Genomic DNA, 15,446 nt, shown 5'->3' with positions numbered 1-15,446 from the left:
AAGAAGAAAGAAGAAGAAGAAGAAGAAGAAGAAGAAGAAGAAGAAGAAGAAGAAGAAGAAGAAGAAGGGGGAGGTTATGCTACTACCAGAAGAAAGAGCAATAACTTGACTTTATTCTTTTTTGATGCTTTGTTTTTAGTATTTGTTTGTTTGTTCTAGTCAGGTCCTCAGCAAACTGGATGATGCTGGCCAGCAGTAGAGTCATGTGTCAAATTCAACAAGAAAACCACTGAAACTCACACCCAAAGTAGTGCTTTACCAACTTTCTCAGCATCTATGAGCTAATGAAACTGGCAATCAGAGTAGACCATCACACACCATATAACTACTCAATATATGAAGAGCTGAGAAAATAGTATTGAATTTCAATACAATATGCAGAAAATAACTACAGATACTGGAAGTAGAAAAATGAAGGTAGCTATTATAACTATAATTATGGATGGAAAAGAAAATATTTTCATAGTGAATGAAAATATAAGAAATTCCTGTTAAAAAATATTTATACAAATCCAAATTGAAATTATAGAACTATAACATCAAGCACCACTGCTTAGAGCTGGAAGGTAAACTCAAAGACCACCATATTTTACCTCAGGGCCTTGGAATATACTATTTTAAATGACAAATTGAATATTGTAAATATGAATTTGGGAGCAAAAAGGAAGATTTTGATGTGGAAGAGATCAGAAGAATGAAAAGATTACTGGTTATGAACCGCTTTGATGATGGAGGAAGAATATCATAAAACAAAGAATGCAAGTCATTTCAAACCTGAAAGAGAAAAACAAACAGATCCTCTTGGAGGTACTCCAGAAGGGAATACAGCTTTGCCTATCATTAACGTTTAGACTTCTAAATGACATACTATGAAATTATCAGTCTGTGTTGCATTAACCAATAGGTTTGTGCTACTTTGTTCTAGAAGCAATGTAAGACTAATGTAATTTGCTGGCTAGCTGAATAAATCTAAATTGTCTAAGAAAAAGTAAAATTTACAATATTCAATTTAAAGCACAGAGTTCAAATGTGAATAGAAAAAGGAGGAGGAGTAAGGGGAGGAGGAGGAGGAAGGGAAGATTCAGGACTATAACTAAGGTATATAAGAAAGACAATAAAATCGTAATATAGTTACAAATGAAACTATGGTATTTATAGAAATATTATTTCAAATGATCACAAGTTTTCACCAATAACAATGGAAAATGTAGACCATGATACAATACCATTACAATTTGAAAGACACACACACATAAACAAGCCAGAATTCTATATATATATATATATTTTTTTTTTATTGAGTTTATTGGTACATTTAGGGATACAGTACAGTTACATTCATTGTTGGGATCATGTACCTTTACATGGCAAGTCTTGAGGTAAAGGGAAAAAAATCAGAATTCTATATTAAGTGAAGGTATTTTTCAAGAATAAATTGAAATGAAGATATTTGTAGTGGGAAGAAAAAGTAATATAGTTTATTTTACCAGTAGCCGTGCAGTAAAAGATATCTCAAAGAAAGTTCCTCAGAATGAATTGACATGACAGTGGGTAGAAATTAGTGTGTGCAGAAAAAAGACAAAATGACATAATAAATGCATAAAAATATAATAACAATCTCTCCAAGGCCAAAGGAAAGAGCATAAGATCTTTACTATTATGTGGTATTAATATTTGATATTTAGTTTTGAAATTTTAGTTCTTAAGAGATTATATAAATATTAAGTTGTATATAGTAAACCTCTATAGGCACTACTAAAATGATAAAAAGCATTTTAAGTAAATATATATTAATAATAACTTACATAAATAATCTAAAAATGTAAAATATAAAAAAAATGTAAAATTTAGAACAAATGGCAAACATAAGTAAAAATATATCAATATTTAATATTAAATTTTAATGGATTGAATAAACCGCTTAGACACAGAAATCACATAAGAGATGAAACTAAACCTCAACTACATGCTTTCACTGGGAAACTTTAAATATAAACAGGTAGCATGAAAGTAATCCAGTAAATAGCATGTAATTTATACACACAAAAATGATGCAATGATCAGCACCACAGGGAGCCAGCCAATGCCAGTGCTCAGGCCTTCATCCAGAGGACTGGTGAGGACCAATGAGCCACGTGGGTGCCTCTGCAACATAACCACTCTCCCCATGCTCTTGGGCCTCCTGATTGTGCAGGTTCCTGGATCCGCACTACAGAGGCACAGATGGTCATAAAGGTCATTTTACTGAGCTCCAGAAGATAGAATGAAATTGAACATCTGCAATAAGGGTACATCATACCTCCATAGTTGGTAAATGGGAGGGATCATCACCTTCCATCAGAGCTTTGACTGTCTTCAGAGAAAAGACAGAAAGAAACTGTAATAGAACCTTGAGAGTTCAACCCTGCAGTATGTCAGGGAGCTCAATTTGGGCCTTGCAGCCCGAATTCAGCCTGAATCTCAGGGTTCTGCCATCGGCTTGCTGAGACTAAAGGACTTAGTTCTGCACATTGCTGACCACATTGTCTATTGTGACAGCAGAGATATATCCTGAAAAAGTCTCTTCAAATCCTTGTTCTTCTTTCTTTTCCTCATCCCATTCTGAAACTTATTTTTTCTTTATTTTTTTTCCCTCTCAGTCTCTTGCTACCCCATGTTATTCTTCATCTCCCATTTTGTTCCTATTCCTGCCCTAATTCAGATTTATTTTTCTTTTTTTTCTTTCTTTTCTCGTTTTTCTTCACTCAAGGGTCATTAGTTTCAAAGGAAAGTGAGTCCCTATTACTGTTAAATTGTTCTATTTTTGTCTTTGTTCTTGCACTCAGTTTTTCTCTCTTGTTTTCAACAGTTTCCTAAAGTTTGCATGGTCATCTTGTGTCCTCTGGCTTCACTTGAAACCTTCTCCAATACTTCTACCTAACTGTTCCTCTCATCCTAACTCCAAGTCCCCTTCCTCAAGGGAAAAGTTGCTATATTGAAGATTTTATTAATTATAAAAATATCTTGAGCTGCTCCTCAATTTTTATTAATCCACATGGTTTAAAGGTAATAGTTTAATAACTACCACAAATGGTCAGTTTTGAAGCTGTGCTTGATGCTACTGTGTTGCTGATTGCATCAATTCGGCTAAATGGTTGTTTTTGATTTAATGAGGTGTCCTTTCTGATATGAAAAAGAGAGTGTCTATGAGTCATTAGAGACTCAAGAGTTAAACAGCAGGTATATCAGCTAGATCAAAGCACTAGCCCAGGAATTAAACCAAGGACAGCCCAACAACAAAAATAAAAATGAGAAAACACTTAAGCAAGACACAAAGACAGACTTCAATTTCAGCAATGGCAAACTCTAGGGAAAATGAGGTGGAAAAGTCTGACAGTCAATCTCCAGGAAACCTAAACTCATAGCACAGGAAGTAACAAAACAGATCAAACAGGCTCTAGAAAAAATCAAAACAGAAATAATTTCCCAGATAACTACAGAGATGGTGAACATATCAAAAGACATGATTAGAAACTCAAGAAGAGAAATGAATAAAAAAAAAAAAAAGATGAGTTCAGGACCATGATAGAAGGCATGAAAGCCCAGCATACGAAAGAAATAGAAACCATGAACACCCAACTGAAGAAAAACTGGAATCCATGAAACAGATTCAAACAGATATCAAGGATTTTAAACACTCTATTGAGGGTGGGGGTAGCACAAGGACCAGAGTTCCATCCCCCGCATCAAAAAAAAAAAAAAAAAAAAAAAAAAAAAAAAAAAAAAAAGTTTTGAAAGTTTTTGCTGCAGGATAAATGAATGTGAGGATAGAATTTCAGATGTAGAAGACATAATTGGAAATAGTAACTGGGAAAAGAGAGATCTCTTAAAAACAGTAAGGGATCATGAGAAATCAATCCAACAATTCCTAGATGATGCCAAGAAGAATAGCATAAGACTGAGAGGAATCCATGAAGTAGCAGGAGAAAATGCAAATGACTTAAAAAAGCTGTCTTAAAGACAGAAAACTTCCCATCAGAGGGGAAGAATTTCACACACAGATATGTGAGGCATATAGGATTCAAACTAGCCATATTAAAAAAAAAGAATTACACTCAGACATACATTAGTCAAGATAACGGAAACCCAACAGAAGAACAAAATACTACAAGCAGTTAGAGAAAATTAATCAAATCACACCCAAAGGAAAGCCATCAAAATCACAGCAGACTATTCAACACAAACCCTCAGGTCAAGGAGAGCCTGGAGTGAGGTATTTCAAGCCCTAAAAGAAAACAACCTCTAATCTAGACTGATGTATCCTGCAAAACTGGTGAGGAAATGGTACAATTGCCAATGTGAAATAGGAAGAGAAGAGCTAAAGGTGTAGGGGAAGAGTGAAGCATAGGGGAAATGAAATAAGGGAAAAGAAAAACTATGAGAAAATGAAAATATGGAAACAAAGTTTTTGTTAATAGGGAAGGGTAGAGGGGGTGATGGGAGGGCAGGGACAAGGGGAAAAATGAGAACCAAGACCTGTCATGTAAAGGTATAAGATCCTCATAATGAATGTAACTGTACTGCATAACTAAAGTGTACCAATAAACTCAATTAAAATTCTTTTTTAATAAAGCTGCTTAAAAAGAGGGAAAAACATTAGAAAATAATAAAATTGATGGGGAAATAAGATACTTCCATGATATAGAACATCTCATAAATTTCATCAATACCAAACCAGTGTTATAAACAATTCTAAACAATATCCTAGAAAAAGACAATGACAGTCACAACACCATGAGGCCCAACAGAGCAATTAAATTAGGCAAGGTCAGAAACTAAAAGGAGAGGAGGAAAAATTAAAAAGAGCCAACAACCAAACAATAACATGACAAAGATATGTCAATACATATCAGTTGTAATCATCAATATCAGTGGCCTCAACTCACCCATTAAAAGAAATAAAAGTGGGAGAATAGATTAAGAAACAAAATCCAACAATATGTTGTATACAAGAAACACACCTATTGCAAAAAGAAACCAATAGAATGAAACTGAAAGGATGGAAAACAGTTCTCCACATGACAGGTGCCCAGAAAAAAGCAGGGGTAGCTATCTTATTTGCAGACAAAGTAAATTTCAAACCAAAATGGATTAAGACAAAGAAGGCCACTACATCCTTGTAAGGGAAACAGAGCAAGAGGAAGAGATGAAAATCATAAATATATATCCACTAAATATTAATGCAAACTATATAAAATAAATTTTAAGGAACATGAAAAACTATATAAGCACTAATACAATTGTAATGGGGAACTTAAATACACCACTATCACAAATAGACAGATCATCTAGACAAAAAATAAACAATGAAATACTAGAACTGAACCAAGCTTTTGAACATATGGACTTAATCGATGTCTATAGTGTTCCACCACACAAAATTATAATATACATTCTTTTCAGCTGCATGTGGGTCATTTTCCAAAACAGACCACATACTAGCTCATAGGACAGATTAAATAATTGCAAAGAAATCAAAGTTATCCCATGTATATTATCAGACCATAGTACAATTAAGCTGAAGATCAGTAGCTTAAGAAACTGTAAAAACTTCACAAACACATGGAAATTGAACAACACTCTCCTGAACAATTAATGGGTTACAGAGGAAATTAAAAGAGAAATTATTCAGTTTTCACAAATACATGATAATGCCAATACAGCATAGAGGAATCTAAGGGAAACAATGAAAGCCGTTCTATGTGGAAAATTCTTGGCAGTGAATGTCCACACTAGGAAAACAGAGTGAGCTCAAATAAACAACCTAATGATGAATCTTAGACTCCTAGAAAAACAAGAGCAAGAAAAAACCAAAGCTCATACACGGGAGGAAATTATAAAGATCAGAGCAGAAATCAATTTAATGGAAACTAAGAAAATGATACAAAAAATCAATGAATTGAAGAGTTCGTTTTTTGAAAGAATAAATAAAATTGATAAAACCATGTTAAAAAAAGAAAGAAAAGGCTCAGATACATGCAATTAGGAACAAAAAAAGTGAAATCACAACAGATCCAACAGAAATTCAGAGGATCATCAATACCTACTTTGAGAACCTATACTCTAATAAAATGGAAAACACAGAAAAAATAGATTTGAAGATACTGATAAATTATCAAAGTTGAACAAAGAAGTTAATAAAATTTTAAACACCCCAATTACAATCAGTGAAATTGAAAATATAATTAAGTTTCCCAACAAATAAAACCCTAGGTCCTGATGTATTCACTGCTGAATTTTACAAGACATTTAGAGAAGAACTACTGCAACTATTATTTAAACATTTCAATGAAACTGAAAGGGAAGAAATACTTCCAAATTCATTCCTGGAAGCAATTAGATTCATTCATAGGAAAATGGATACTTATTGAGGCTATACTCCTAAGTGAAATAAATAAGCCACACATGTGTAAATACCAAATAGCTTCTCTGGTGTTAAAAACTATAATAGTACGTAAGATCCTAATGAGATAATTGACCACATGAAATAGGAAGAAAAGGACTAAAGGTGTAGGGAAAATAGGAAGGGTAGGGGAAAGGCAATAAGGGAAAAGAAAAAAATATGACAAAATGAAAAAATGGAAATAAAGTGTTTGAAAATGGAGAGGGAGGAGGGTGTGAAGGGAGGGCAGGGACAAGGGTAAAAAAATGAGAACCAAGACCTATCATGTAAAGGTACAAGATCCTAATAATTAACACAGTTGTACTGTATACCTCATACGTACTAATAAACTCAATTAATTAAAAAAGTGATACTGAAAGTTGACAAAATTGCAAATCAACAGAATTTTCAAGCATCACTGAGTGACGTATAAATGTTTAGAAACACTATGACAATTCAGCTTCATTCTAAATTTCACTGGATTGAGAGACTCCTGGAGAGATGACCATATTATGGTGTTGTTAATCCCATTAGTAAAATAGATACTGATCTTCATATCTGAATGTGTTCTTAACAGATGGGGTGTATCTAGGGGCAGAGCTCTCCATGGGTGCATGCCTTTGGAGAATATATAGCCAAGTGTTCTACCCTTGTCCCCTATACCTTGTCACCATCCACTGAGTAGCGTCAGTCTACCTTGACTCTGCAATGATTTCTCCCTTTGAGTCAATTGACAATAGACTGAAATCTCTGAAATGTTGATGAAAATTAAACTTCCCATTAAGGTGCTAGTGCTGGGAATTTTGTCTCAGCCATGAGAAAGTCACTAGTACAGAAAATGAATAACAAAATATTGAGATTGTTACTGTGACTACACCTAACCACGTGGTTTGGAAGCTCTCAAAAAGTAGATCATGGGAGAGTTTGAAAATGTCTGGAGATGCTGGTTAAAGAAGCTCTAGGTTGCTATAAGGAGAGTTTGTCAATGCTCAGATCAGAATGCTGTTCAAAACACTGACAATTAAGGTTTGGTTCATGAGGTTTTAGCCAGGAATTAGTATTTTATTGGGAATTTAACTACTATGTTATACTCTTGCAAAAAGATCTACATTTTGTCATCTTCTGAGATTTTACTGGGTGATAGATTAATTGATCTGGCAGAGAAAATGTTAAAGAAGTTCAATATCTATAATGTGAGAAGTGTACTTTTGGCTGCTATTGCCAGGTTTACAGTGAGAATTGGGAGCAAACTGGAAAGCAGAATTATTTGAAAATTTTAAATTCTGACCACAAAAGAGCCAATGTATCACACTGAGGGCAAAGAGGCATGGTTCCTGAAGAGTTTAATATCATTAAAACATATCAGGTACTGCGAATTAGGACAAAAAAAGATACCTTAATGTCACCTTGCTGTCACTTCTAGAGTTAGTAAGATCACATTGTCAAAGGACTATTGGTGTAAATTTTAAGCTTTAATTTGAGAGGAGCACCCTGTGCATCTTGCTCAAGAAAGTTCACCTAAAGTCTTGGTCACCTCACCTGAGATTCATTTCACTATGCTTAGCCATCCAGGCATTCAAAGGGTGCTACAGCCTTTGTCCAAGGGGGACTGGGCACTGCTGTGAGCAGACCTTGTTGTCACCCATGTGAGACTGTTTTTATTTAATCAAGTTTATTGGTACATTTTAGGTATACAGTACAGTTACATTCATTATTGAGATCTTGTACCTCTACATGACAGGTCTTGGTTCTCATTTTTTTCCCGTTGTCCCTGCCCTCCCTTCACACCATCCTCCCGTGCCCATTTACAAACACTTTATTTCCATTTTTTCATGTTCTCACATTTTGTCTTTTCCCTTATTACCCTTCCCCTTCCCATCCCACCTTCCCTACACCTTTAGCCCCTTTCTTCCCATTTCACAATGTCAGTCATCTCACTAGGATCTTATATAGTATTAGTTTATTCACACCAGAGAAACTATTCAGTATTTACACATGTGTGACTTATTTATTTCACTTAGGAGTATGGCCTCATTATGTATCAATTTTCCTACTAATGAATCTAATTTCTCATTCTTTATGACTGAGTAATATTTCATTTTATAGAAAAAACACATCTTCTTTATCCAGTTTCCAACTCATGGGCAAATGGGCTGTTTCCATATTTTAGCTATTACAAACTGTGATGCTATAAACATGGGTGCGCTACATCACTGTGATATGATTCTTTTAATTCTTTTGGAAAGATAACCAGCAGATGAATGGCTGGGTCAAACGGAACCTCTAACCCAAGCTCCGTATTGATTTCCATAGTGGTTGCACCAGTCTGCACTTGCACCAACAATGGAGAAGGGTTCCTTTCTCCCCACACCCTGCCACCATTTGTTATGGTTTGATTTCTTGATAGCAGCCATTCTTTGTGGGGTAATGTTTTCATCTGCATATCTTAAATGACCAGTGATGTGAACATTTTTTTCATATATTTACTTGCTGCTTTTACTTCTTTTCTGAGAAATGTCTGTTCATTTCAGATGCCCATTTTTGAATTGGGTCCTTATATTTGGGGGGCTGGTTGTTTTGAGTTCTTTATATATTCTGGATAACAGTCTTTTATCTGAGGAACAGCTGGTAAGAATTTTTTCTCACATTGTAGGTTGTCTCTTAGCTGTGTTGGTGGTTTATTTTGCAGTGCAGAAGCTTTTTAATAAGATGAGATCCCAGTTATTGATTCTTCCTAGTTCTTGTGCTATTGAGGATTTGTTCATAAAATCTTTTCCTATGCCAATGTCTTCAAGAGTTCTGCCTAACTAATCTTCCAGCAAGGTTAGTGTTTCTGTTTTAGAACTTTCATCCACTTTGATTTTATTTTAATGCATGCTGAAAGACAAGGGTCCAGTTTTAATCTTTGGCAGGTTGAAATCCAGTTTTTACAACACCATTTATTAAAGAGGCTATCTTTGCTTCACTGAGGATGGTTAGCTGCTTTGTCAAAGATGAGGTAGCTGAGTACATCTGGATTTGTTTTTCTGTCTTCCAATCTCTTCCACTGATCCTCAGATCTGTTTCTTTGCCAGTACCATGCTGTTTTTATCACAGTGGCTTTGTAGTATAGTTTCAAATTTGGAATTGTTAAACCTGCTGCCATGTCTCTGTTTCCTAGGATAGTTTTTGCTATTCTAGGTCTATTACGGTTCCAATTGAACTTTTGGATTATTTTTTTTCTAGTTCTGTGAAATATAGTGTTGGCATTTCAATTGGCATGGCATTGAATCTGTATAGCAGTTTTGGTAGTATGGCCATTTTTACTATGTTGATTTTTCCTACCAGGAGCAGGCGATAACTTTCCATTTTCTTATATCCTCTTGTACTTCTTTTTTTGCAGTGCTGTAGTTTTCAGTGTAGAGGTCTTTTGCTGCTTTTGTTAGATTGATTCCTAAATACTTCATTTTTTGGATCTATTGTGAAAGGAATTGGTTGTCTAATTTCTCTCTCAGTGACTCTGTTATTTGTATACAAGAAGGCAATTGATTTTTGGGAGTTTACCTTGTATCCAGCTACTCTACTGAATTTGTTAATTAAGTCTAGACATTTTTGTTGGAGTTTTGGGGGTCTTAATTGTAGAGTATCATATCATCAGGAAATAATGACAGTTTAATTTCTTCCTTTCCTATCTTTATTGCTTTAATTTCTTTCTCTTGTCTAATTGCTGTGGCTAATGTTTCCAGAACTATATGGAAGAGGAGTGGTGGTAGTGGGCATCCTTGTCTTCTTCCAGATTTTAACATAAATTTTTTTACTTTTTGTCATTTAATGTGATGTTGGCTGTTGGTTTTTCATAGATAGCCTTTATTAAGTTGAGGTCTAGACCATCTATTCCAATTTTTTGTAGGGTTTTTATCATGAATGGGTGTTGAATTTTGTCAAATGTTTTTTTCTGCATCTATTGAGAGGATCATATGATTTTTGTCCTTGATTTTGTTAATAAAGTGTATTGCATATATTGACTTACATATATTGAACCATCCTTGCATCCCTGAAATAAATCCAACTTGGTCAGGATGTATGATCTTCTGGATGATCCTCTGTATTATGTTTGCTAGTATCTTATTAACGAGTTTTGCGTCTATATTCATTAAGGAGATCAGCCTGTAGTTCTCTTTTTTAGTTGCGTCTTTCCCTGGTTTGAGTATTAAAGTGATATTTGCTTCCAGGAATGAATTTGGAAGTATAGCTTCCCTTTCAATTTCATTGAAAAATTTGAAGAGTAAAGTCAGTATTTCTTCTCTAAATGTCTTGTAAAATTCAACAGTGAATCCATCAGGACCCGAGCTTTTCTTTGTTGGTAAAATTTTAATTACATTTTCAATTTCACTGACTGTAATTGGGGTGTTTAAAATGTTTTTATCTTCTTTGTTCAACTTTGGTAATTCATAAGTATTTAAAAATCTGTCCATTTCCTCTGTGTTTGATGCTGGTTTTATAGGTATGCATAATATGGTATCTGTGAACTACTGGTGGCTTCCATCAAAATTTCTAAAGGAGGCCTGGAGCTCCAGAATATGCCCTGAGACATGCCTGTGTGATTCAGTTTTATAAAGGGTAGTTACATAAGGTTAGGTGGAATTAAGACATCCTTATTCTCTATTTCAGAGATTAAGTACAGTTTAAGGGAGATATTTGAGTGTTTAGTTATAAATTTTTGAAATATTAACTTAAGCTTGATTGCTAAACTTGAACAGAATAAGAAATTCCTAAAATGTGACCAGTGCAATGGAATGATATAAATGAAACCAAACTACTCAATGAAAGTTTTAATAAAACTTACAGTAAAAGAAACATTGCCATTAATCTCCTCGAAAATATTCCCTGTCACTTTGAATACAATTCTTCTACAGTTCTCTCCACTTTTTCAATCAGTTTTGGAAGTCCTCTTCCTTTAGTGGCTTTAGAAGTTGTGATTAAAAGCATACCATGAATGCTGCAGGCAAGTGCCATACAACAGAAATGAATGCTGTTATAAATGTCGTGGTGTGTTCTCATGCCTTTTTTTTTTTTCATTTTTTCTGGCAGTCTGTGAATTCTAGGTTCACCCAAAATCAAGATGAACATGAAAAACAAACATTCTGTGTCCAACTTGAAACATTAAGGCAGCAGTGACAGCACAACTGAAGACACTCAGGAAAGATTCTTGAACCGTTTGAGAAAGTGGCAAGAGTGATGAAACAAGTGTGTTTGAAAGGAATGAGAAGTATTCTGAGAAGGGTTAGGGTCATTGTATCTTAATTATTTTTTTCTCCTTGAGTTTATCGGTACTTTTTAGGTATACAGTACAGTTACATTCATCTTTTGTTGTAATATTTTTATTTAAACATTCACCATATGTCTTAATCACAGTCATACCTCACAGTCATCACTGGAAAAGTCAACTGATTTTCCTAGGTACTAAGAAATTGGCTGCACTTAGAAGTGGGCTCCTGGGTGCATGATTTTGGAGGGTCTATCTCTTGCTGTTCCACTGATCTGCTGCTTCCTAGATGTCATGAATGAGCAGCTGGGCTCTGCCTTGCCTTTCTTCCAGGATATTTCTGCCTTATAATCTAAAAAACATGGACTGAAGCCTCTAAAACCATGAACTGAATTTAGCATTTTTTCCATTAAGTAGTAAGTTGTAAGTGTTGGATTTCTCTCTGATTGATGAAAAAACTATTATACTATTAAAAATTTTCAGTAAATTATGGAACTCAAGATACTGCTACAGTGAAATAATTTGCATCCAAACAATTTACATTATTTTCACAAATGACTTTTACAGAAATATTCATAGCAACATTATAACACCCTCAAATTGGAATATTTTAAATGTTTGCCTGTAGAATTTAGTAAATATTTACATTTTATCTGATAGACAACAACTGTATATACCAGAAATTACTGATATAAAAACTAAAATGATTTTCAAAAATTTATGCTGAAGAAAACAAGAGAATTTTGCACTTGTGACAGAAAATCATTGCGTGTATTTATAAAATTTAGGGACATCAAATTGCTATTGTAAAGTCTGTGTCAGAGCCAAGAATCAAAGAAAGCTTTACAGAATATCTACATTTGTCTTCTTAACATCCATGCTATACATTTTCCACTGTTTTTTAAGAATCGGAGGAAAAAATAGTAATAATAACTCTTTAATACAGCATGAACATCCCTAATGAATGTCAGAATTATGAATCATAAAAATTATACTGAAAAATATCAAACTGAACCAGATATATGTTTGCATTTCTTCAGTATATTCAAGTTATTTGGCAAACATAATATTCATGATAACTCCCTACATGTTTATTGTTTCCACCAACAGAATTAAGATTAAAATTTCTAAGTTTTACAATGCTCAATAACTTCCTCTTTATAATTACTTTTCTTTACTGGAAAATCCACCTAACAATATATACCAATTATTAATAAGTGAGAGAAAAAAAAAGGAAGGAAGGAGAAAGAAAAGATAGTAGAGAGGGTAAAAGAGAGGAAGAAAAAGAGGGGGAAAAGGAGAGTTGAGAAAGAGGAGGGAAGAGGGATGAAGGAAGGAATTCATTTTCACTTGCCAGACTCAAGTACAATACAGCGGGACACTTAGTTGGAATGCAGTCCACAGTAACTGGATTAATATTAAGAACAACCATTAGAGGGGAAAAATAAAACCGATTAATAGGGGGCTTTCTTTAAAATTTCTTCCACAGACCGGCACACAAAAACAAGGAAAATAGGGATTTTAAAAGTTTAAATATACCCACTAGTAAAAGCAAAAATTATTATGAAATGTTAAAATTTTACATAGATAACAGCAACAGAAAACACATACTTCAACACACTGATAGTTATTTGTGCTATGAAGCACATATAAGCTTGATTCCACACATCTAAGTACAAGAGTAAAAAAAAAAAAAATAGCAGTAAATGGGTTTAATAAAGATAGCTTGTAAAAATGAACATTAAAAATAAAGATAAAATCATATGATTGAAATCACTATTCTGTAACACACATTTGGTTTCATTAATATAATAACTGAATTTAGCAATTTGGCCCATGGTAAACTTTATATGATCAATCTATATGTATCAGATTCTGTTAATTATTTTTTCAGATTGTTTTATTTCTTTACCACCAAGTAAAATACATTAAACAATACGCTGAAGTCTTTCAAGTGGAGAAATCCCCAAAGCACAACTTCTCTAATCTCTTTAGAATGTGGTTATATATAATCCTTGTTGATTGTAGGAGAAAAAAATAATTATAATTCTTATCTTTCTGCTTTTCTTGTGAAAACTAAACAGATTCAAATGAGCTATAAACCCAGTTTGAATATTATGAAAAATAGTATTTATGCTAGGGATACTTAACCCCTCTTCAAATAAATATTTTAAAAAATGTGTGCTTGGTTTTCTTTTTTTTTAAAGAATAAAATGATTATCCTTATTATAATTTATGGAACTGAAGTGGTTTATCTCTCATAGCTGGGAAGAATACCTGACATCCACAAGTTAAAGGAGGAAAGAAATATTTTAACTCATAGTTTGTAGAGGTTTCAGTTCATAGTCAGCCTGCTCCAAGATAAGGTTGTAGGGCCGAGGGACATCACAGGTGAGAAACAATTCATGGAGTGGCGTAGCCAAACTTCCTTCTTCTTTTCCGTTTTATACCATCCAGGCTATAAACCCAATGGGTGGTGCCACACACAACCAAATTGTGTCTTTCCTCTTCAATAGGTCCATCACCCGCAAAAGAACCATACTAAACCAAAAAGTGGATTAATTCAGTATTATAAATCCATCATTCAGCCACCTCCAAATCCTCACTAATGAAAACATGAGGCTTTGGGGGCATATCCAGATATAAATCATAACAATTATCTTCAAGTTTGCATAGTTTCAGCCATACACTTTTCCTATTTTATGGTAATAAAGTATTCATAAATATTTATGAATCCATTATGTTATCCTAGATATTGGTAATATAGTGTAAGACAAAAGAAGGCGTATCCTGATGGATACAGTAAATTTTTGATTTGTGAACATTTGAGTTGCAAACTTTCATGAATTTAAATTTATATGAACATTTTTAAATACAAACAAATCACAGAAATAGTTTACACGTCTGCCAGACACTGTCACAGGTGTGCTGCTTGCACTTACTGTACAGTGTGATGGTGTACAGCAGTACAGTGCTCGGTCCGTGACCAGGATGTTCAGAAGCAAGTGAAAAGCAATGTTGATGTGGACGGGACTTCTAGGAAGTGCAAAGCAATATATATTATATTTTTGTGTCAAAGGTGAAAAAGACAGACTTTGTCAGATTTACAAGCAAATTTTAACTCATGAATGTTCTGCTAGATTGGAACTCATTCAGAAATTGGGTGCTTACTGTATAAGGCTTCTTGTTTGATAGAAAAGCTAAACACAAATAATGTAACAAGCTCATTTAGACTATGGCAGTCATAGAGAGAAATGAGGGTGCCACTTTAGATTTAGTGCTTGTAGTGTAACTGTCTGAGATGCTGACATTCTCATTGAGAACAACTAGATGAATGCACAGAGAATGCATTTTAAATACAATAGAAAGAAATCTCCAATGTATAAATAAATTTGGCTTAATATGCAGACTGACTGAAAGCAAGTAGAGGATCAGAGATTTAGCTCAGTGGGACTTCACCTGCCTTGCAAGCTCAAGGTCCTGAGTTTGATCCTTTGTCCTCCCTCCAAAAAAATAAGAGAGAGAAAAATGAAAAGAAAGTGAGTAGAGGTAACATGGAGTGGACCGAAGGAGAGAGCAGATGTGATAATGGGAAAAGTATAGGAAAATTCATAGAAACCAAAGAAGGCATGGTAAAGATTCTGTAATTTTTCCCTATCTATCATGCCAACCATTGATGGCAGAAATGCTATGCATCTTTAATTATATTTATTGTATTGTGAACATTAAAATGTGGCACGAATGACAGAGATACAAAGTACAGTGAGATCCAGTGTAGTA

Source organism: Fukomys damarensis, unplaced genomic scaffold (assembly GCF_012274545.1).
Source record: "Fukomys damarensis isolate Sample0158 unplaced genomic scaffold, DMR_v1.0_HiC HiC_scaffold_1, whole genome shotgun sequence".
NCBI lineage: Eukaryota > Metazoa > Chordata > Mammalia > Rodentia > Bathyergidae > Fukomys > Fukomys damarensis.
Note: the sequence above shows the minus strand (reverse complement) of the source record.